At 32.2% G+C, this 23,099-nt stretch overlaps 1 protein-coding gene across 1 annotated transcript in view; it reads right to left on the reverse strand.

The window, feature by feature from the left end:
• Positions 1–23,099, reverse strand: part of toc (toucan) — a 566,336-nt gene that overhangs the window by 172,744 nt on the left and 370,493 nt on the right. The gene's annotated exons all lie outside the window — the stretch shown is intronic.

Raw genomic sequence — 23,099 nt, forward strand, 5'->3', positions numbered from 1 at the left:
AAATATCTACGTAGTAAGTTATTTCATTATTTTAATAAAATTTGCTAGAATGTATGTAAAATAAGATACATTTAAAAAAATACATCTCGCAGAGTATTCACCAACAGAGAAAAAAAAATGAGAAAAAATATCCTAAAATAATGAATTTTAAAAAACCGACAATGTTTATGATTCACAAGAAAAAACTATCCAATAAATTGTGGTTTTGGAAACAATATTTACTGTATTAAAAATAAAATGCTAAGTAATGATACAAACCGTCAAAACATCTCAGAAAAATTAAAATAATAAATATTTTTAACGCATATGTACGAATATTTTGTGCTTATTTTCAAAATTTTTTTCTTTTACTTCTATTTTTAAGTAAAAAACTATAAGTACAATTATTTATATTTTTTTAAGGATTAAAGAAAGGAAAAGGTTCTCAATTCGAATTTTTGTTAGATTATATTCAAGCCTCATTTACAAATAAATGAACCAGTTTTATCGCTTTTTTTGATTTTGATTAAGTCAAACAGTTTTTGATTAAGTCCTCTCGTAGATAATAACCTCTCGTAGATTAAGTGGCCTCGTAGATAATTTTTTACAGATGATTTTAGAGAAAGTTTCCATTATGAAAAAATAAGTGGTTAAATAGATTTGAAGGAACATTTTACTTACTATCATTTTAAGTCTGTTAGGCCGCTCATTCATTAGAATAGAATACGAGCGTATATAAAATCACGCGACTACAGCCGACTATGATTCATACGAGATCGGGGTAGTCCATAGGCTAGCTCGCACAACTGTCAGACATTTTTTAAAGCTTTCATACTATTTACAGAATCGATATCTGTAGTTTTTTTTTTTTTTTTACTGACTTTTCGAAGATAAGTATAACATTATTTCAGGTTGAAGGGTGGGACTGGGTGATAAAATAGAATTTTCTTTACGTTTTGAAGATAAGAAGTATGAAAATACCATTCACTTTAAATTGGGTTTCGTTATATATTTATATCAGGAATTCAACTTAAAGAGGCCCCCATCACTTAGTTTAGTTTATAAATAATAGTTTATTGGCAAGTCCTAATAAAGACAGTTATTTTTATAGGATTTGAATACTAGTTCGCGGATACCGGTGTTCTTTGATAATTGGATTTCAATTAACCACACATCTCAGTAATGATCGAACTGAGATTGTATAAGACTACACTTTACATTTACATTTACACTCATATATACCATTTTCATTCAACCTCTGAAGTAATACCTGAACGGCAATTCCCGGAGGCTAAAAGGGAAAAATAAAGTTTATTGGCAAACACTTATATAATAATTTATAGAAGATTTTGAAAATGATGTCCATTCACTTTTACGCACATTTTACCAAGTTCCTGGTTACTTTTGTTAGCTGTATCCTGTCTATTTCCTGGATGGCATTGGTAGTGTTTGCCTTTAATTACTGCAAGGTGATCCTACAAAACAATTTCTTTTAATTAACCCCACAGAAAGAAGTCTGGACTAGGCAGATCAGGGGATCTTGGTGGCTACAATCCTTTAGCAATGATTCTTCCACCGAAAAATCCTGCATTCATTACGGATAACATTTCAGCATACTCCTCACTGCAGTATGCGCTGAACTTTGTGAAATGTTCTTTTCCCGGGTTAGTTTCCGCAAAGATTTGAGAAGCTCTTGTAACTGCCGCTTTAACGTCCTGTACGACCTGCGACGTTAAAAATGATCTGTGTCGGCGCACGTTTCTGGTCAAACATCAAACCTGAAAGATTTTAACTAACTTCTGAATAACACTTTTCACTAGTGCTTCCATTTCAAATTTCTCCCTGAACTTTCGCCGACACACAAATTAGATTTCGTCTCTAAATAAGTTTATCACAAATATACGTTCTTCAACAAATAAAAACACGATTAAGGCAACCTTATTCAAAAGACAATACTCAACACAGACTAGGGATACTCAAATGTGCAACAATAAACAATCATCCACACGCTACCAGCAGTCGTACCAACATCTTCCACATTTTACCCATCTTACACCAATATATACATTTTAACAAAAATATGCATTTAGTATAAACTACTAAGTGATTTCTTTTAAGCTAAACAGCTGTATAAATATATATATATAAGCCTATGTATAAAAGTTTGTGCCTGAAAATCTTCAAAACTAGTAGATCAATTTAATTGAAATTTAGATATGCTCTAGTGGTTTATCTGAAGTTATATATGCGAAAATTTGACGAAGGTTGGTTGAATCGTTCTTGAGTTAAGGTAAATTTAAGATCGAAAAAATTTGAACGGAGCAAGTTAGAAACGTTGTTAGTCATGTGCTGTTAATAACAACGTGAAACCTACCGGGCTGGTCTAGTGGTGAACGCGTCTTCCCAAATCAGCTGATTTGGAAGTCGAGAGTTCCAGTGTTCAAGTCCTAGTAAAGTCGGTTATTTTTACACGGATTTGAATACTAGTTCGTGGATACCGGTGTTCTTTGGTGGTTGAGTTATTCCACACATCTCGGGAATAATCGAACTGAATCTATACAAGACTACACTTCATTTACACTCATACATATCATTCTTATTCATCCTCTGATATTATCTAAAAGTTAATTACCAGAGGCTAAACAGGAAAAAGAAAAGAAGAGTAAGAACGTGAAACAAAATAAAATAACTGAAAATCGGTCGGTTTTCATGTATATAACTGCGTAAGATTGTTTATTTAGATTATAATTTTAATTTTTTTAGTTTTTTTTATTAACAGCTATAAATTTTGAAATATTACATTAGGGGTCTTCCTTTATTCGAATGGTGTCCGTTGACTACTACCCGATTAAATATTACGTGCAGTCGAGTTTGAAGATAAATAAAAAAAAATCCAAATAAAACCTAAAATTTTATAACGTATGTAAAAAGATTTATAAATATAATTTTTACTTTCCTGACATCATAGTTCTAGCTAGAGCTATGCTAAAAAAGGAAAGTATGGTAATCAATTAAAAAAAGGGCGTATGGGTTTTTATTTTGCATTTATCGATGTTTTATGAACCAGGACTGCAAAAAAACAAAAAAAAAAAAATGGGGGTAATGTAACGTACTACGTATTATGTACGTGTTAGTATGTATGAATCTTAATAACTTTTAACTGAAACCGATTTTGATGAAATTTTGTATAAAGACTTTTGTATATGTGGTAATTTATTGATAAAATGTTGGGATCGATGTCTCAAAGGATGGTATTTGGGGGGGTTTGGGGGTCAATTTTTGAAAAATTTTGCAAACATACCCCACTTTAGCTCAGAACATGCTGCCTACCTTACCATTTTCAAAAATATTTGCCCCAAAATTCCCCCTTCCTCAAAGAATCGATAAAAGCTATCTTTTTATTTATTACATTTTTTTTTTACCTACTGTTTTTTTTAATACCTTCCTAAACATAGTAATAGTGCAAACGATCAAAAAAATAAACAAATAAATAAAAATATTTTGCAGGCAATATTGCGGGGTGGAGAAGCCGATCAAAGTTTAAAATATTAATTTTTTGAATTTTTCAAAACCTTTTTACATTTTTAATATTATTAAAAGTTTAAATAATAAACTTTTAAGTGATAACATTAGAATAAAATTATTCCACTATATATTATTTTATATATATAAAATATATTATAATTATTTTTCCACTATATAAAAATAAATAACCAATGTTAGGAATGTATTACAATTTTGTTGTCAGTTTTTTATTTTTCTTCATGTTTAATAACATCATTAAAATTAATCTTAAATGAGTTGATTAATCAAGATGACAATTTACCACGTAATTATTTCGCAAGGAATATTTTCGATTAGACTACACGAAATATGTATTTTATGAGATAATTTTTTTTTAATAATTTTTTTTTTTTTTTTTTTTTTGTTAAAGAAGGTAAGGGAAGCTGTGGAGAGAAATTGCTGCCGATTCGCTGAAATTTTGTTAACTTTGAAATGATAGTAAAAATTCGTTAAAAAGTTATTGGATGTCAGGATTTTATTAGACTGTGTATTTCTATAGATTTTATCAATTAAACTTTGATAAAAAAAAAATAATATAAGATGTAGACGCATGGTTCTGACATTTGTAATGGTTTGTGTCATTTATTCCCAACTAAACATATTATCTTTTATTACATCCTGTCAGCTCCTCAGTAATAATAATTTTTTTTATCATTCCATAACCTGACTTAATGAGCTTCATACTTAGTTTTTATTTTCATTTTATATATTATTAATTTTTTTTTTTTTTTAATAAGATTTGCGACAGAATTATTTTCATTTCATTCTTTACATTTTTAATAAATATTTAATTTCAAATTTATCACTAAATTTGTGGTTGTAATACTATAAATAAAATAATTTTTTTAATGATTATTTGCCCTAGATTACACACAACACACATAGTTCTTTTAAATAAGTAATGGAAAAATATATTTGTTTACTTAAGTTGCTTAATTTATCAAAACATTCAACATTCATTATCATCATCAGTAATTGTATTGGGCGTCAACCTGTGGTTTCTGTATAATAAATAAATAAACAAAAATAGTACTAAATTGTGTTAGTTAATTAAACAAAGTAGATTTATAATACGAGTAGTTTGAGCTTTAAAATATAAAGATCATGTAATAAAAAAAGAAAATTGCAGAATTTTTTAAATTTCACAAAAAATGATTAAAAATCAGAAAAAAATTTTAAGTATCGATTCATTTATACTTATTTTATAAGTAAAAAAATAGTTATTTGCAATAAGCCTTAAAACGAATTTCAACTTAATTTATTTAATACACTGAACTTAGTATATATAAATATTTTTAATGTAACAACCAAATGTAGCAGTTTCAATAGTACTTTTTATTTTAGAGGAATTTCTTCTCCTGTTCCGGTAGTTAAGTTTTATCGGTACAAATTTAATGAAAAACCTTTTAAGTGAAAATTTAAATGATCACGGATACTGTCTGAAGATTTTTTCGTCGTAATCATACTTAAATTTAAACTGAATAATGAATAATGATAAATATAATATCTTAAATCTAGATATTTACATTTTCGCGTAAACTTAAAAAATATATGATAAAAAAATAATAAATATTTCAGATCACGTTATTTATGTTATGATATTACTAATTATAGTTTAAGATCAGGTGGTACGCTGAGTGAGGATGGATTGTTGGGCTGGCGACTTTCTATTTGCTACCAACAAAGCCCTGTCGTGGTACACTATCCCCTCCAGGGTAATATGGTAATATTAGCATTACTAATACTAATTCAAACATCCCAGTTTGAACTGCTGAGTGTATTTGTTTATACTTTGTTAACTTTGATTAAAAATAGCATTGTTAATGTTAATGATGTTTCTCTGCAATAATTAAGAAGCAGGTTTCTTGTTTTTTTTTCTTTGTTTCTTGCAAATAATTATTGTTTCCATAAGGACGTTGTTCTTTACATAAATTTATTATTATTTAAAATAAAAGTAAAACGGAAAAAATAAATATAACTCAAGTTTAAATAATAAAATAGTTAAAAAACCAATACAAAGCAAAAATAAATTCTTTATTTCCAATTTTTATTTACAATCGGTTACATTTTTGTAGGAACCTTAAGTAAATAATATCATACATATTCCCATTAAAAAAGGGTCCCCACTGAAATACCTCAAAAATTACATACTCGTATTAGCGATATACAGAACTTCTAACGGTAGAACGTACACAAAATAGTTTTGAAGAACTGTACTATAAGCAGTACATTAAAAAACAATGCCAAAAACAAAAATCATACAAATAACAGATTGATGAAACACTTACTAAGTAAAGAAAAAAGAAAAAATGAAAAATGAAAGTGAAAACAGAAACAGTCAGAAAAGGAATGAAGAATTGATTAATGCACAACAATCAGGGGGTAAAATTACACAAGAGAGAGTAACTAAGGTCCAGAAAGTGTAACCAATTGTCTTCTAACATCCTCACCATTGTCTAGGAGGTTTATGGCCAATTGGTCAACCTAGTCATTTAGTCGAAGTTCATACTTTAAACTGAAAAGTTGCATTTCTTCCTTGACGTACCGTAGACTAAAATATTCGTGGACATCACTGTTTTTAACAAACCACGGCTCCTCAGCTATACACCCCATTAGTTCTGAAGGTTAGTTCATATTGGTTTCAAAATTTCTGAATATAAAAGTAGCTTATTAGACAAGGATAACTCGGACCTCCTGCCTAGCATCCAGTACGTTTCCTTGAACTTCAAGTTAAGCTCCTGTCTCTTCTTTCTTACATGAATTTTCCACGTCAAACGACGATTCAAGTACACTTTCAGTATGTGGGGTTAAAATACCATCAAGGTACCGTGGGTAGTCTCCTTTTCTCAATGTGAACACCACTTGGAATGACTTATTCTGATTAACTCATCTTTCATGCACCCAGCCACCTGCTGATTAGATTTAATGCGGATTGTAGATTAGTTGAGGTCACAACTGGGTTGTCGTCAGCCAGAATAGCAGAGTCATCGGCAAATGAAGCGACAGTGACTCCATTCTCAACCGGAAGTTCAGCAGTGATGATGGAATATAAGATAGGTCCCACCCCAATACTGAGCCTTACGGAACCCTCGACTTAAGAGTCGAAAAACGCAGATAATACTTGATTATATTTTACTAGGAAGAAACACCCATCTATGTAGCAACGAAGAACAATGTAATAAGGTTAAGAAAGGTTTTTTACAACTTACATAAAAAATATATGCTGTTCAATTTTTCTTTTTGTAGAGTTTATGAAATCAGTACCAAATTAACGGTTTAAAATGTTGATATTTGTATTTAATATGTTAACGATTTAAAAAAATTTAAGTTAAAATTAAAAAAATAATTATGTAAGTGTTAAAAATTGTTAATGTTTTTTTCTTTTCTTTAAGAAAATTTTAGAAGTTTTAGAAGTTTTTGATGTGGAAGGGGTCATTAGCCCCTTCCACATCAAAAAGAAGGAAGAAAAAACATACTTTTCCCTCCCGTTTAAAAACATAGTCAGTAGACTTGTATTGATTAAAACCCCAATAGAAACACAAAATGGCAAGGGTGTAAATGGTCCTTGCCACTTAAACCAAACAAAAACCATTTCTTACGAAATGTTGTCAAACAATCAAATTTATATCAAGTAAACACTATCCAAATCATTACAAAATATTAAAAAACACTAATATAAATAGCGTTAAACACATAATGACAAGGGTGTAAACGGCTCTTCAGTTGGTATTTTTTTCAATATGACCTTTAGCTTCAGGTTCGGCATTTTCGTCTCAATTTGTTTAGTCTTTGAATTATTCGAAGGCTCATTCTTTGGTAGAGTAAGAAACTTTTGTTTTTTCACCGATTTTTATTGTTGACGGCTTTGCGCTGCTATCTCTAGTTGTACGATATTTCAGGTTCTGATCAATAATTCTTTCCACTAAGCTTGCTAAAGCTGGCGCCAGTTCCATTATCACGTCCTTTGATTTGAAGGAGGCTGCAGGAACAGCAGCTACCTGAGCATAAAATGTGACCTTTGCGTTCTACTATGCACGATTTTTCTTGCTTCAAAATAAATAATGACCTTTTGAATGGTCTTCACCACCTGTGTAGCAATTTCTTCCTTATAGTTCGACAATTTCTTCATCTTGCACCATTATATCATATTGTCCATTACCGTTGACTCACTATCAGTGGGTTCCTGCACGGATCATTCGGGTGTATCGGGTTACGACATGGGTAAGTCAGCTTACTCGTGCATCTCGCTGCCGTGTGTCCAAATTTTTGACACCCAAAACACCGCAATAGTGTTGGAATGAACTAGCGCACATCTATGAAATCCTGCCTTTATTTTTTCCGGACATTTATGTTTATTAAACGTTAACACATGTGACGCGGAGGGTACAACTTCTTCGTTTCGTCGAGTATTCAGCCGTCGAAATGCAATTACTCCCAGTCCATAAAGCTCATCTACAATCTCGTCTTCGGTGCAGTTAGGCAAATTTCTGCACAAAATTACTCCTTTAGAAGTATTTAGTGTACCGTGCGGAACAATCTCAACGTCGATAAGTCCAACCTTTTTGCCTTCAGTAATGGGAACGATTGTATGTCGTTGACGGTATCAACAAATAATCCTGTCGCAGTCTTCCTTGTTTCTTTAACCGGTCCTCCAGCTACTTCTGTAATACCTGGAGCTAACCTGAATGCGCTGATCTTGGAAAACCCCTTCCTTTTTATTGATTACTAGAAATTTAGGAATACGTCCTTCACTTTTAAGTCGAAGTTCGGTTCGTACCTTCTTTTCTACTCTTATGAATTATGAACTCTTCTTTATCATTAACTCGACACTTTTCCTTCTCATCACTTCCGAAAAAAGAGGTTCTTCAGGACGAGGGGTTTTACGTGAGCCCTCTGCCACGGAAGTTCTATTTCCATGGTCCTATGTTTTGCCAGTCAATATATTGCAAGGTGCGGGCGAAGAGACGGTTGGGCATACCCCGGATCACTGACCCAGCCTGGGTTCCCCCAGTCAGCCGCCTCACACAAGCTTAACCCGGGCCGGAGAGTCAGGTTCTGCCTGACCCACGATACCGACATCCCAGGGCTTGCACGTAGCAGTAAGGGCTCCGATACCCTTACCCGTGGGACAATCTCTGCCAAGGGCCGAAGTGACTGACTCACGCTGGACGGTGCAAGACTTCGGCAGAGCAAGCTCACAGCAGCCCACACTCAATCCGGCGTCACAACCGAGAAGAGGGATGGACACCTCCCGTCCGCACTCCGCCCAGCGTCGGCAAACAGATCACGGTCATGCCTCCCGTTACTGCTAGTAACATCTAAACCGAGAAGCACAACCGCAACCAGCTCGGGGTCGCCAATCCCGTACTCCACAGGGAACGCCTGAACAATTGTTAACGTTAATGATGTTTCTCTGCATTATAATATTATTTTTAATAATGAAGCCGGTTTCTTATTCTTAAATGAGAATCTTGTTTATTTAAGATCTAAGAAAAATAAGTTAAAAATTTTAATTTAAGTGAGAATTCTAGAAAAAAAGGTTTTAAGGTAAATTTTATTGAAGCTCTTTTTTAATGTTCATTTTCATCATAAGTCATTGAATTATTATTTATGTATTGTTAGTCACTATGGGCGAACTCCCAATTATAATAATTTTTTTATGACAAAGAGATTTTTAAGAATGTTTTAAATCATGAAGAAAGGTCAAATTAACTGGGATTCGAACCTATAATTATTATTACAAACGTAGAATTAATTCAAATAATTTAGTGAACAGTAATAAAACGACTCTTTATAAATATGTGTAAAATATTTTACAACAAAAAAAGTTATTTTTTAAAAAGATTTTATCATATTTTTTATATTCTTTATCAGACTGTAAATAATTTATTAATTCATAACAAAAATAAAATTAAAAATATATTAAGAAAAATAAACAAACAAATTCGTGAAATATTAAACCTTGAAAATGTAAATGTACATTGGCATAAATATCACAACTACCAATACCAATTCAAATGACCTTGATAATTATACTACAGTATAATAAGTATACTGGCTTATATCCAACATTATTAATACAATTAGGCCTAAAGGTCTGGATTGTAAATTCGAACTAGGATAATAAGATTAAATAAACATTACCTGTAAATTTAACCAAAATAATAAAAATTTTTTTTATGGGAAATAAATGATTATTTTATTTGCACATTTCTCTATTTTTAATTTAGCTTCATTGAAATTAACTGTAAATCTTTTTATGAAAGCATAATAAATAAAAATTTTTAAATAAAGAAAATCAACGATTATTATTATTATAATTATCATATTATTATTTTAATGTTTCATTTTTTCTGTGACGTCTTTTATTGTATTTTCTTGTGAAAATATTGTCCCAACAAATATTTTTTATTTTAATAATAATAAATTTGAAAAAAATAAATAAGAAAGAAGGTAAGATGCATGTACTTTGAACATTTGTTATGACAATTTATGGATTCTGCAATATTTTTCTCAGCACCGGTAGTTTTTAATATAAATGAAATTCTGATGAAAGTCAATAAAAAAATATTATCGGGCAATAACATAAGAGAAGAGTAAATTTGGTGTCAAGATGAATAATTGAATTAGTAATAAAAACGGGTTATAACGACCTATTTTTCCATTCTTCTGTTGAGGAGTTAAATGAAGGATATGAGAAATGTAAATTCATTTAGCAGGTCAAACTTAAAAATATCATATTTTTTACTGTTCATAGTAATTTCTCGTTTCATTATTTATAGTTTAGTTCGACATTTCAAGTTAATAAGAAAAAGTGTTAAAAATATAATTTTATATTTTCGTAAGAAGATTACCAATGTAATAAAATAATAATAAGATTTGGAAGTAAATTTTAAATTAGATTTACAATAGAAACTCGATAATTCCGATAGGTGACGAATTACGGAAATTGACGAATGATAGAAAATTCCTGAAAAATATATCACAATCAAAGTCAAAGTTTTTCGTACATGGCATCGTTTGGTGTAATAACTATTATATATCCTAAATATTATATTATTAAATTAAAATGTAAAATATTTTATACCATTTTACCGTTTTTAATTTTGTTTTCCGATGATAAATGTATAAGTTATTTCAATTAAAAAAAAGAAAATTATTTTATTCAACATATTTCTTCAATTAATAATAAAATTATCAGTTTGACTGATACTATAAAGAATATTTAATATCGGTATGAAAAAAAAAATATATATATATATGAAGGTAATTGCCGTTTTCTACCTTACTCCGTCCACTGGAGGAATGGTAATGTATTAAACTGTTATGTATATTTGTTTGTTCCCAAAACTACCATTTGGGAAGTAATAAGTTTGGTTTCAATAACAAGAAGTACGGTTTGAAAGTAACTAATTTTGTTATCTAGAAGAGGGGTGTGGTATACCAAATTTAAGAATTACGCTGTTTTAAAATCTTAAAAATGGTATTTCATAAAAAAAACAGAAACACATTTTGCTCTTTGTGATTTTTTGAAAAATTCATCGTTCTCGAGATAAAAGGGAAAAATGTGCTCAGCAAAAGGAAACAGAAATGCATCGCGGCTAGCGCTCGCCTGCGCTAGGTAAGGTTTGGAAGCAAAAAATAGCGCTAAATAAAATATTTATTAAAAAACAAAAGACTCCGTCTACTAATTGTACACAATTACCTTAATAATTACGAAAAACTAACAAAAATAAACGTTTTAAATTTTTCCTTGCAGGTACTTTTTCAGGAAACATTATTTTTTCAGCGATGTGAAATCTAATATTATTCTACATTCGGGTGCCTGCTGGTCTTAACAAAGAGGAGACCGTTAAAGTCATCACCTCATATAGCCTACGCAGGCGTTGCTGACGCATTGCACATCGCTGACTACCTTACTGTTTCCTGAAAAAGTACCTACAAGAAAACACAGAAAAATTTTAACTATTTTTTGTTATTCATTATTCTAGATAGGTGTGCACACTTAATTAGTAACTGGTTATTTTTTTGTTTTTTAGTAATATTTTTTTCTTTTTAGCTAGTTCTTGCAGTCTAAAAACAAATTAAATATTTTTGAAAATGTTATTTCAAAGATATTTGCACAAACTTAAAGATTGTACTTTAACTTTCCAACTAACTTAAAATACATCAAATAAAAATATAACGTTATAAGATATGAAAATTATTTTGAAAATTTTTCAGTTTTTAATTGTACTCAAATTATTATTTTAAAATAAAGCACGCGCGCACACACTCATACAATATATATTTATGTCAATTTGTTTTTTTTACAATAACAATTAAATGAAAATATGAAGAAAAAAAATTTTATTATAAAGAGATAGATACAGGAGAAAAGGAAAATAATTTGCGAACTGATTCTAGAGATTGAAGTAAGGGAAAGGTTCTTCCAACCGTATGTCCAAAAACGCTTTGTTATCGAGCTAGCGAAAAATTTCGCCAGGATTTCAGTCCCCTCGGTAAAAGGAGGTAGTACTGAAATTTTTACGGCGTTATAAGTAATAAATTTGATGGTTTTTTATGTTTTCTGATCTGAAAAAATTGAATAAATCAGATACTGCAACTAACCTTTACTAAGATTTAAACCTCAGAACCTTCCATTTCGCGAAAATCAGCTGTTAAATAACTGATTTTTGACATCACCATTTAAAAATAAAATGTAAACTATATTTTATGTAAAATTTTTGTATTGAGAGAAGAGAGAAAAATGGAAAGAGAATACATTACAATGAAGTAATTTTTTTTTTAATTTGATTCAATCACTTTTTTTAATATGTATTCCACACATTTTTTAGAAGTCAATATTTTGTTTTTTGTGTTTTATTTTTAATGTATTGAAGGTTCATACATAATTAATAATTTTCTTAAGCCTATCATCCTTATGACCTTTTTATAAATGATAATTTTATATAATACATATATACATCAATTAGTAAATTTAACACAAAAGCAGTATATATTAAAATACCATCTAAACCGGAACTACAATATTTCTTTTTGAGTATTTATGAGGTTTAGCGTGATGTACGTTAAAACAATAGAGATTTTAAGTGTAAATGAATAGGATTCTAATTGTATATTATTTATAACATATTTTTTCTTTCTTATATCCTAAACATATTTTAATATGAAATAAAAAATGATAAATTTTTGTACAAAAATTATAATTTTTTTTAAAAACTGATAACGGAGTATTTAACTTTCATGTTTTAGTTCAATTTATTTTCAGAGGGTTTTGTCAGCGGAGGAGCAACTCCAGGATGGAAAAGACCCTTCTCACATCTAAGCGAAAACGCCAGTACAAAGAGGACATGGCTCACACCCAAGAAAACTCCAGGACGAAGAGTACCTGGTTCACACAAAAGCGAAGACCACAGGCCGAAGAGGATCTGGTTCACAACCAAGCTAAGACTCCAGGACGAAGAGGACCTGGTTTACAACCGAACGAAGACCACAGAATGAAGACGACCTGGTTCACACCCTAGAGTAGACTCCTGGACGAGGAGGAATCGGTCACACCCGAGCGAAGACTCTGGGACATTCAGCACTCATCCCATACCCGAGTGAAGACTCTGTGGGTGGTACAGGACTTCGCCCACACCCATTCAAACTCTCTAGGATGGTCAGGACGTAAATGATTCGATCCACAACCGAGCGAAGACTCCAGGAAGAGCACTCTAGGATGGAGTCCTAGAGTATTCGATTGGGTGTGAGCCGGGTCTTCTCAGCCCACATCTGGGTGAAGTCTACGGGACCGTCAGGACTTTACCCAAACCCGGGCGAAGACTCTGCAACGTTCAGGAATTGGCCCACATCTGGCGAACTCTCCAGGACGATCAGGACGGGGAGGACCTGGCTCACTTCCAAGCATAAGATACTAGGACGGAGTGGACCTGGCCTACATTCAGCCTTCAGTTGCATCAAATTTGAGAGGGATCTCAAAAAACAAGGTAATTTTTTTTATAATGTACGATTATATTATATTCCATAAAAAATTCCGTATTTTCTCATTATCTTTTAAAATTGTATATATCTTTAAACGTCATTTCATTTGTAATTTTATATCGTATTCAGTAACATCATATATAATAACTGAAAGAAATCTGGTGAAAAATAGGCTTATGAAAATAATTAGTTATACATTACAAAAAATTTTGTATTAAAAATTAAACATAAATAAAAAGAAACGTTGCAGTTAATTTTCGATGGTAGTTGAAAAAACCTCATGGAATATTGGTTAAGGAATATTATTTGTTTATTTTTTATGACACATTAACTAAATAAAAAAAAAGTGGAAGTACGAAAATATTATTAGCGTACAGATGTAACAAAAACACACAAATTCAATCAAATTAAAAAAATATATATTTTCTTTATTTTTTTGTAAAGTATTAACTTATTCCCTTTCCATTTTTAATTTTGCTGAAAATCTCAATACAAAAATGTTCATAAAATGTAGTTTGCATTTTGACCCGTCTTTCTTACGGTTAAAAATATATTTTGCCCGGATCTTAGCGTTACCCGACAAACACCACTGCAAGGTAATCGTACGTATTTTTTTTGTTTAAATCTTTTAATTGTTTAATTTTTTTAATATTTTTAGTCAGGTAACCGGAGGCTGTTGCTGCCAGTTACGTCGCACATAGAGTAAAACTAACAGTGGTTGTGTTGGTTGAGCCGCCGTCCCGTACATCGTCCCACCATTTCAAAAAATTGACATTCAAAAAAGGTCAAAAATGATTTTAGATATTCATATGCATAGAATTTGCAAGCCCAAATTGAGAAATATCTCGTCTAGTATAGTAAGAAATGGGGAAAATTTGCAAATATTCTTCGTTATTTTTTCCTTTTTTCACACCTCAAGGTTAAATTTCGAAATAACTAGAAATTGATTTTTAGATATTTACATGAAGATTGCACACAACAAAAATGAAGTTAATATTATCCTCGGCAATTTTTTCTGGGCCCGGCTTACACCCGAGTGAAGACTCCAGGTCGGAGAGGACCCGGCTCACACTCGAGCGAAGACTCCGGGACTGTCAGGACTCGGCCCACACCCGGGCGAAGACTCCGGGACGGTCAGGCCAACACCCGGGCAAAGAGTCTGGGACGTTCAGGACTCGGCTCATATCCGGCGAATGCTCCGGTATGGTCAGGATGGAGAGGACCCAGCCCACACTCAGCTTCAATTGCATCAAATTTGAGAAGGATTTAGAAATATAAGTTATATATTATATTCCATTAACAATTTCTGATTTTCTGATTGTTTTAATCTATATATATAAAAATGTTAAGTTCTTTTATGTAAGGCTTCAAAAACTCAAAATGTTCTGCACCGATTGAGCTCAAATTTTAGCACGATATATAGCCCGCACCAAAAATTGTTTTCATCTATTTCTAATAAATTTATCTATCTATTTTTAATTTGTACATTTTTAATTTGGAAATGTAAACAAAGGAAAACCAATCAGATCAATGCAAGATGGCCGCTGTCAAACACAACGACCAAATTTCTTTTAATTATATTTAACACCTAAAACATCTGTATTTTATAAAAATAAAAAAAACACGATAAAAAAATTTTAGCACGATATATAACCCGCATCAAAGATTGTTTTCATCTATTTTTAATAAATCTATTATCTATTTTTAATTTGAACAGTTTTTTAATAAATCAGATGGAAATGTAAACAAAGGAAAACCAATCAGATCAATGCAAGATGGCCGCTGTCAAACACAACGACCAATCACAAAGAGCCCGTATGACCGTTGCCAATCTAAACAAAATCACAACTGATTAAGTAAAAAATTTCTTTGAATTATATTTAACAGCTAAAACATCTTTATTAAAAAAAATAAAAAATAAAAACACCAAAACAAAAAGAAAAGCCACCAAGAAGGACAACCGCAGTTGGTGATGATATGAATGATTTATAGCGTATGAAAATGCCATGCCTGACCGGGATTCCAACTCGGAACCACCGGATTAAAGTCCGAGACGTTACCACTCGCGCCACGGAGGCCGGCAAACATATTCGTTAGGAGCCGAATAAAAACACGACTTACCGATATGGCGTTGTGTGTCAAACCAATTTTATACGGACTATAATTACCTTTATTACGCCAAACCCTTTTCAATGATTGAACATTAACTTAAACCTCTTCAAAAATGATTCCTTTTGAACTAAGCCACATTTTGATATCATTGTTTTTTTTATAACACGGCTGGAATTCTTTTCGTTTAATGATAAGAAGCGTTGTCGAAGACAATAACCAAATTCTCTTCCAAAGGACATAATACACCGCTAAACTCTTTCTAAATAATTCAAATTCTAAATTATTTTTACGAATCGCGTTTTTATCAAAATCTCACCTTTTTCTCAATTGACCTGCGGGGTTTTGTTTTCTTTGGAGACCGTAATTCATTAGTAGATTCATACTCGAGAATCACATAGTACACTGAAGCAGCAAAACTTCTACTTACGTTAGCAGTTTATTAACATCTGAAATCAACGCCGTTTGAGTATACTGTAATTTGTAAGCATTACTCTGCTTTTGTAAGCATTTAAAATGATGGGTTTTTTCGCACGACTTAAGGGCTTTTTTTCGCAGCCCACAAATCTTTAAAAATGTTAAGTTCGTTTGTGTACGCTTCAAAAACTGAAAGTGTTCTGCACCGATTGAGCTCAAATTTTAGCACGATATATAACCCGCATCAAAGATTGTTTCTATCTATTTTTCGCATCAGTCACATAACCGTGATCGCGAGAAAACAGGTTTTTTAACGGTCAGTTGTGTACCAGTGACCGCGCCATCTGCCGGAAGCGAGGGGAACACTCGCCATACTAGCTAACGACAACCGCAGTCACATGTGAAACAATACCTGTTCCCAATTACATTGTTTATTAACAAAAAAAAAAAACGTATCCACTTGCATCTGATTCAGATTATTATACAATCTGAATTAAATATTCTCTTTAATCGAGGTACATTTGTGCCTCGCCTTTCACCAAGCTCTGAATTTATTAGAAAACGACCAACAGTGGGATATATGTATTAATGACGCGTGCAACACTGCACATCAAAACCAAATTCGCGCATTATTCGCAATTATATTGACCGCTTGCTTCCCTTCATCTTCCACAGAGTTATGGGAAAGATATCGATCGCATATGGCTGAGGATATTTTGCATAGAGTACGCCTAGAAAATACCAATATGACCATGGAATTTACAGAAGGCATTTACGACGAAGCATTGATAAATATTGAAGTGCTTAGCTATTGCAAATAAAGTTCTTAGTCAATTGGGAATGCCAGCACCCACCCGAGCTGCGATTGCTTCATTTGATGTGGATTTACGCCGTGAACAGAGTTACAACATTGCTGATCTTCAGTCATATGTCCAATCAAACATTCCCAAATTAACGCGTGAACAGAAAGGCATTTATGATCGCATAATGCAAATGATAAATGACGGATTTGGGGGGGCCTTTTTCTTGGATGCGCCAGGAGGAACTGGGAAAACATTCCTCGTTAGATTGATTCTAGCAACGGTTCGATCAAAAATGACAATTATCCTGTTGCGGAATATTAATCAGCCAAAACTCTGCAACGGCACGCGACTTGCAGTTAAGAAATTGATGAATAACGTAGTGGAAGCAACGATTTTAACGGGGCCTTTCAAAGGTGAAGGCCCTCATTCTTCGGATACCGATAATCCCGACCGATACACCATTTTAATTTAAAAGATTGCAATTCCCAATTTGATTGGCATTTGCAATCACAATCAATAAAGCTCAAGGTCAATCTTTAGAATTGTGTGGTTTAGATTTAGATGCGGATTGCTTCTCACATGTGCAACTGTATGTTGCGTGTTGCCGAGTCGGCAAACCAGATAGCCTTTATATCTACGCAGACAGTGGAAAAACAAAAAAATATTGTATATCCACAAGTATTGCAAAATTAAACTTCTATGAAACGTATGCTTTGTTTTGTTTCTCATTTCAAATCCATGCAACCACAATGTGCCACAGCGAAGCGTGGCGGGTAGAGATTGTATAAATCTCTCAATTTCGTTTATTACAGAAGTTGATTTTTATATGGTCAGTTATGTCATATATATTTATAACTGAAAAAATAAGCTTAAGAAAATAATAACATTACAATAAATTTTATATTGAAAATTAAATTTAAAAAAAATATATATATATATATGTTGTTCCAGTTTGTCAGTATATAAAAAATTTAAGAAATTATATTTTTATTTAAAACAGAACAGATTAAAACTTTAAATCAAACTCATATATAATAGTAAACAATAGACATGAGAAGAAAATTTAATAAATAGCTTATTTCCACAAAAAGTTACTTCCACAAGAAGTTTGCATTCTGATGTAAAAATCAAAGGTTATATTTTCATTTAACTTTTCACTGAAAAATAAATTACTCCGTAAAAAAATATGTAATTAGAAGTTAAAATGGAAAATTTTCAAATTTATCAGATTTTTGTAAAGAATAATACCTAACTTTTTTTTAAGATAGGAAACCATCTTTTCAAAACAATCTTATTTATAAATTATGAGAATGTTAAAAAAAATTAAATATTGCATTAATATTTCGAATAAAAATATAGAAATTTTTCAGGTAAGGAAAGCTCGTATGTAACCCTGCTAACATTAGTTTTTATGGGGTCATAACTGTTTTTATGAGAGCAGATAAAATGTTTTTATGAAATATGATCCAACGGTAAATAAAAATAACACCCACGTTAAAACCACGAATGAAATTCAGATATACACTGATAAAAATATAATATTTTGAAGTATGTCTGCAAATTGAATTTATATTATAATTCAATAAATTTCTATATACTTCAGAATAAAAATATATTTCATTTTCATGTAAGAAAAGGAATTTTTAAAAAAGTATACTTTGAAAATTCTAAAATTTACTAACATGCTTTCAAGATTAGTAATACTCAATCTGATTGTAAAAGCCGATTAAGATAAAGACACAATATTTAAAAAAATAAAGTAAAACATTAAATATGTAAATAACTATTCGTAAAACCACTTCACCTCATCATAAGATGAAAGACGAAGTTCTGAAAATGGAAACCAATTCTAAAGTTTAAATTAAAACAGAAATTAACATTAAGAAAAACTACAACGTAACAATTTTTTTGTACACTATAAAAAGGAATAAGAAAATAGAACCTTCAGGTAAACTCACTACATAAATGAAGTACGTAGCTACCTATGTACCCTGAATCAGAAACGTTCATAGATACATTCGGAATATTTACGAATCAATCGACAAAATTTGAAATTTTATTCCACTGCATCAAATATATCTCGTATATAAAAAAAGAAAATAATCAAATATATACTTTATAAATCACATCAGGAATTGTAGATTTATTATTCCACAAATAAAAAAAGGTTCTACTTCAGCAGCATTAAAAGTACAAAATAAAAGAGAAATAAATGTAAATTTGATATTAATACATATAAAAATAACATTTGACGTAACTTAACAAATCAATTAAAGTTGTTCAGTAAAATGTTGAAGACCTTGATTGAGAAATGTTTGATTACGTAAATAAATAAATACTGATCATAAAATAAATAAAAAATTATTACGTAAAAGTAACAAATACATAGAGAAATAAATAAGTCTTAAATGTTTGATTACACAAAACTTAAGAACAAAAACAATTTAGTCGATAAGAAACATTATTTGGAAAAAAGTTATTATTATATCTTTTAAAAGACGATATATAGAACATTTGGGAATTTAATTTAAAATTGTGTTCACAGTATTAAGAAAATCATTAACAGGGAAATACTGATACTTTAAAAATAGTGGGAAGATCTTTTCCATGAGGAAAGGTGAAGAATTTCCGTGCAAAAATGCATTTCTGTTGCTCACTTTCTGCAGGAAAATCGAAGAATTTCTAATTTACTGAAAATCGATTATGTAATAATACGGGTATAAAAAAACAATTTGACAGTTCATTTTTATCGCTTGAAACTCTATCTGATTTTTCAACCACTCCTTTCTGTTTCTGTTTAGCCTCCAGAACCACCGTAAGGTATTACTGAATGTATGTATTACCGTAAGATATGTATGAATGTAAATGCCGGTCTCAGGTTGACAATTTCCGAGATGTGTGGTTAATTATAACCCGATCTAGTATTCAATTCCGTTTCAACACCCCTAGGATGCAATATAGATCCTATTATAATTAAATCTAAAGCATTAGAAGGCATAATGTGTTAAGATATTTCTGTATTTAACTAATCATCTGTACGATAAAAGTTTATGAAAAATTATAATCAGTAAATTAATTAAATTCCTCCATAAACATAGTCAGTGACGACAATCTACAACAATTTTTGAGCCGAGAATTAAAAATATCTTATTCGACATTATTATTTAGGTTGATTTTTTCCTTTCAAACCAGCTTCTTTTTTATGTTTAATAAGATGACACACGTGTGTACGCATACACACACGCACAAAAACATCCCAAATTCAGTTGTCATGTGTTCTTACTTCATATTATCCTTTGTTTAAAATCCTTTATATTTTTACACATCTTTAATCTTTTTTGTCATGGTTACACACCATTTGGAGCTCGACGCGATAAAAACATCAAAGATCAGAACCGGAATCACAAAGGCATAAGAGAATTAAAAAAAAAACATATTGGGTGGTAAAACAGAAACATCATAAAAAAAAATTAAATAATAATTTTAGATAAAATAAATAAAAATATTTATTTCAGTTATTATTTATAACCAGTATGACAACAACATGATTAAAAGTTATTTATAATTCATTATGTAACAATGCAATTGAATCTTGGTATAGATTTTTAATAGCCGTTGGCAATGAGCAATCTTAACGTCTTCATATCCGATTAAATAACTTTAATATAATGTTGTAGTTAATTTAAATAATCGCTAACGATAAAACTGAAAACTATTATAATGAAATCAACAAGGAAATGCAAATGTAATATATGAATTAATTGTAGGGAAATTAAAATTTCAACAATCTTTCTTCTGCTGAAGCGATAGAAGTATACAAAATGACCAATTTTTGAAAAATCTTAGCGTTATAATCAACAAATACTTTAAATATTTTTGAAGAGTTTCACAAATTTTACAAACCAACCTTCTTTCTTTCTTTTTCCTGTTTAGCCTTCGGGAATTACCGTTCAGATATTACTTCAGAGGATGAATGAAGATGATATGTATGAGTGTAAAGGAAGTGTAGTCTTGTACAGTCTCAGTTCCACTATTCCTGAAATGTGTTGTTAACTAAAACCCAACCACCAAAGAACACCAGTATTCACGTTCTAGTACAAACCAACCTTTTCTTTCTTTTTCCTGTTTAGCCTCCGATAACTACCGTTTAGGTTAGATAATTCTTCAGAGGATAAATGAGGATGATATCTATGAGTGTAAATGTAGTGTAGTCTTGTACAGTCTCAGTTCGACTATTCCTGAAATGTGTTGTTAACTAAAACCCAACCACCAAAGAACACCAGTATCCACGATCTAGTACAAACCAACCTTTTCTTTCTTTTTCCTGTTTAGCCTCCGATAACACCGTTTAGATAATTCTTCAGAGAATAAATGAGGATGATATCTATGAGTGTAAATGTAGTGTAGTCTTGTACAGTCTCAGTTCGACTATTCCTGAAATGTGTTGTTAACTAAAACCCAACCACCAAAGAACACCAGTATCCACGATCTAGTACAAACCAATCTTTTCTTTCTTTTTCCTGTTTAGCCTCCGATAACACCGTTTAGATAATTCTTCAGAGAATAAATGAGGATGATATCTATGAGTGTAAATGAAGTGTAGTCTTGTACAGTCTCAGTTCGTCTATTCCTGAAATGTGTTGTTAACTAAAACCCAACCACCAAAGAACACCAGTATCCACGTGATCTAGTACAAACCAACATTTTCTTTCTTTTTCCTGTTTAGCCTCCGGTAACTACCGTTTAGATAATTCTTCAGAGGATGATATGTATGAGTGTAAATGAAGTGTAGTCTTGTACATTCTCAGTTCGACCATTCCTGAGATGTGTGGTTAATTGAAACCCAACCACCAAAGAACACCGGTATCCACGATCTAGTGTTCAAATCCGTGTAAAAATAACTGGCTTTACTAGGACTTGAACGCTGTAACTCTCGACTTACAAATCAGCTGATTCGGGAAGACGCGTTAACCACTAGACCAACTCGGTGGGTTAGTACAAACCAACCATTTTTTCCCCTTCTCCCCCCGACCGGATATCCATTTAAGTATACGCAGTCGGGGAGAGTGTCCATATACTCAAAGGAGGCGTCCCCCACCCACCGGCAGCACGTCCGGCACGGCAGGTTAGCCTCCCCGGTCTCGGATCTTTTATTTTCCATTTGCCATGCCTCTAATCCCCCACCTCATGGCCAAGGTCCGGCAACGCCGTCCCTCAGACCCTCGGCAGGGAACCGGGTCTCGGTCTTTATCTTTTGCCAAACCGGCGGCACCGACCCCACTAAGCACCAAGGCACCCGCAGGGCCGACACCGCCGTCCGGGACTCGGTCTTAACTTTACCCCACAGTTCCCCAGGAGTTCCCTCCCTTCTCAGGAACCCGCACACCTCAGCATGCGGGCCCTCCACGGAGGGACTGTCCTCCGTTCCCTACTTTAACTACGACCCCCGTCTTCTGTCTTCGTCTTCTTTAATACGGAGAATTTCCCCCCCGAACTTTTTGAACCAGTCCCAATTTTCCTGACTATACACCATCCAATTAATTAAATTGTCAGGGGTCAGACTATTAATTAAAATTTCCCTTCTATTATCAGCCCATCTGGGACATGCGAAGATGGTGTGTTCTACATTGTCGATCTCCTTTAACTACGACCCCCGTCTTCTGTCTTCGTCTTCTTTAATACAGAGAATTTCCCCCGCGAACTTTTTGAACCAGTCCCAATTTTCCTGACTATACACCATCCAATTAATTAAATTGTCAGGGGTCAGTCTATTAATTAAAATTTCCCTTCTATTATCAGCTCATCTGGGACATGCGAAGATGGTGTGTTCTACATTGTCGATCTCCTGACAAAAAACGCATAGTGGGGTGGCCCTCTTCCCAATTCTGAATAAATATTGACCAAAACAACCATGGCCTGTCAATAATTGCGTGCTATAGAAAGTCACGTCACCCAGTCTCTTACCAACTCATGTATTTAAGTTGGGGATTAGCCTTCTCGTCCAATCCCCAACTCTTGAGTGCGCCCACGCACTCTTCCACTCTTGCTGTATTAGCTCTATGGTCTCAGCTCTGGGAAGTCCCGTGGCTCTTAATGTCCTCTCTCTAATTTGCAAATCGATAGGGGGAACTTCTGTTATTATACACAACGCATCATACGACACTGTTCTGTAGCCTGCAGCCACCCTAAGCAGAGCGAGTCTATGAACACTTTTTAGTTTAGTTTTATTTCTCTGTGTAT

The sequence above is a fragment of the Lycorma delicatula genome, chromosome 6 (assembly GCF_047948215.1).
Source record: "Lycorma delicatula isolate Av1 chromosome 6, ASM4794821v1, whole genome shotgun sequence".
NCBI classification, from domain to species: domain Eukaryota; kingdom Metazoa; phylum Arthropoda; class Insecta; order Hemiptera; family Fulgoridae; genus Lycorma; species Lycorma delicatula.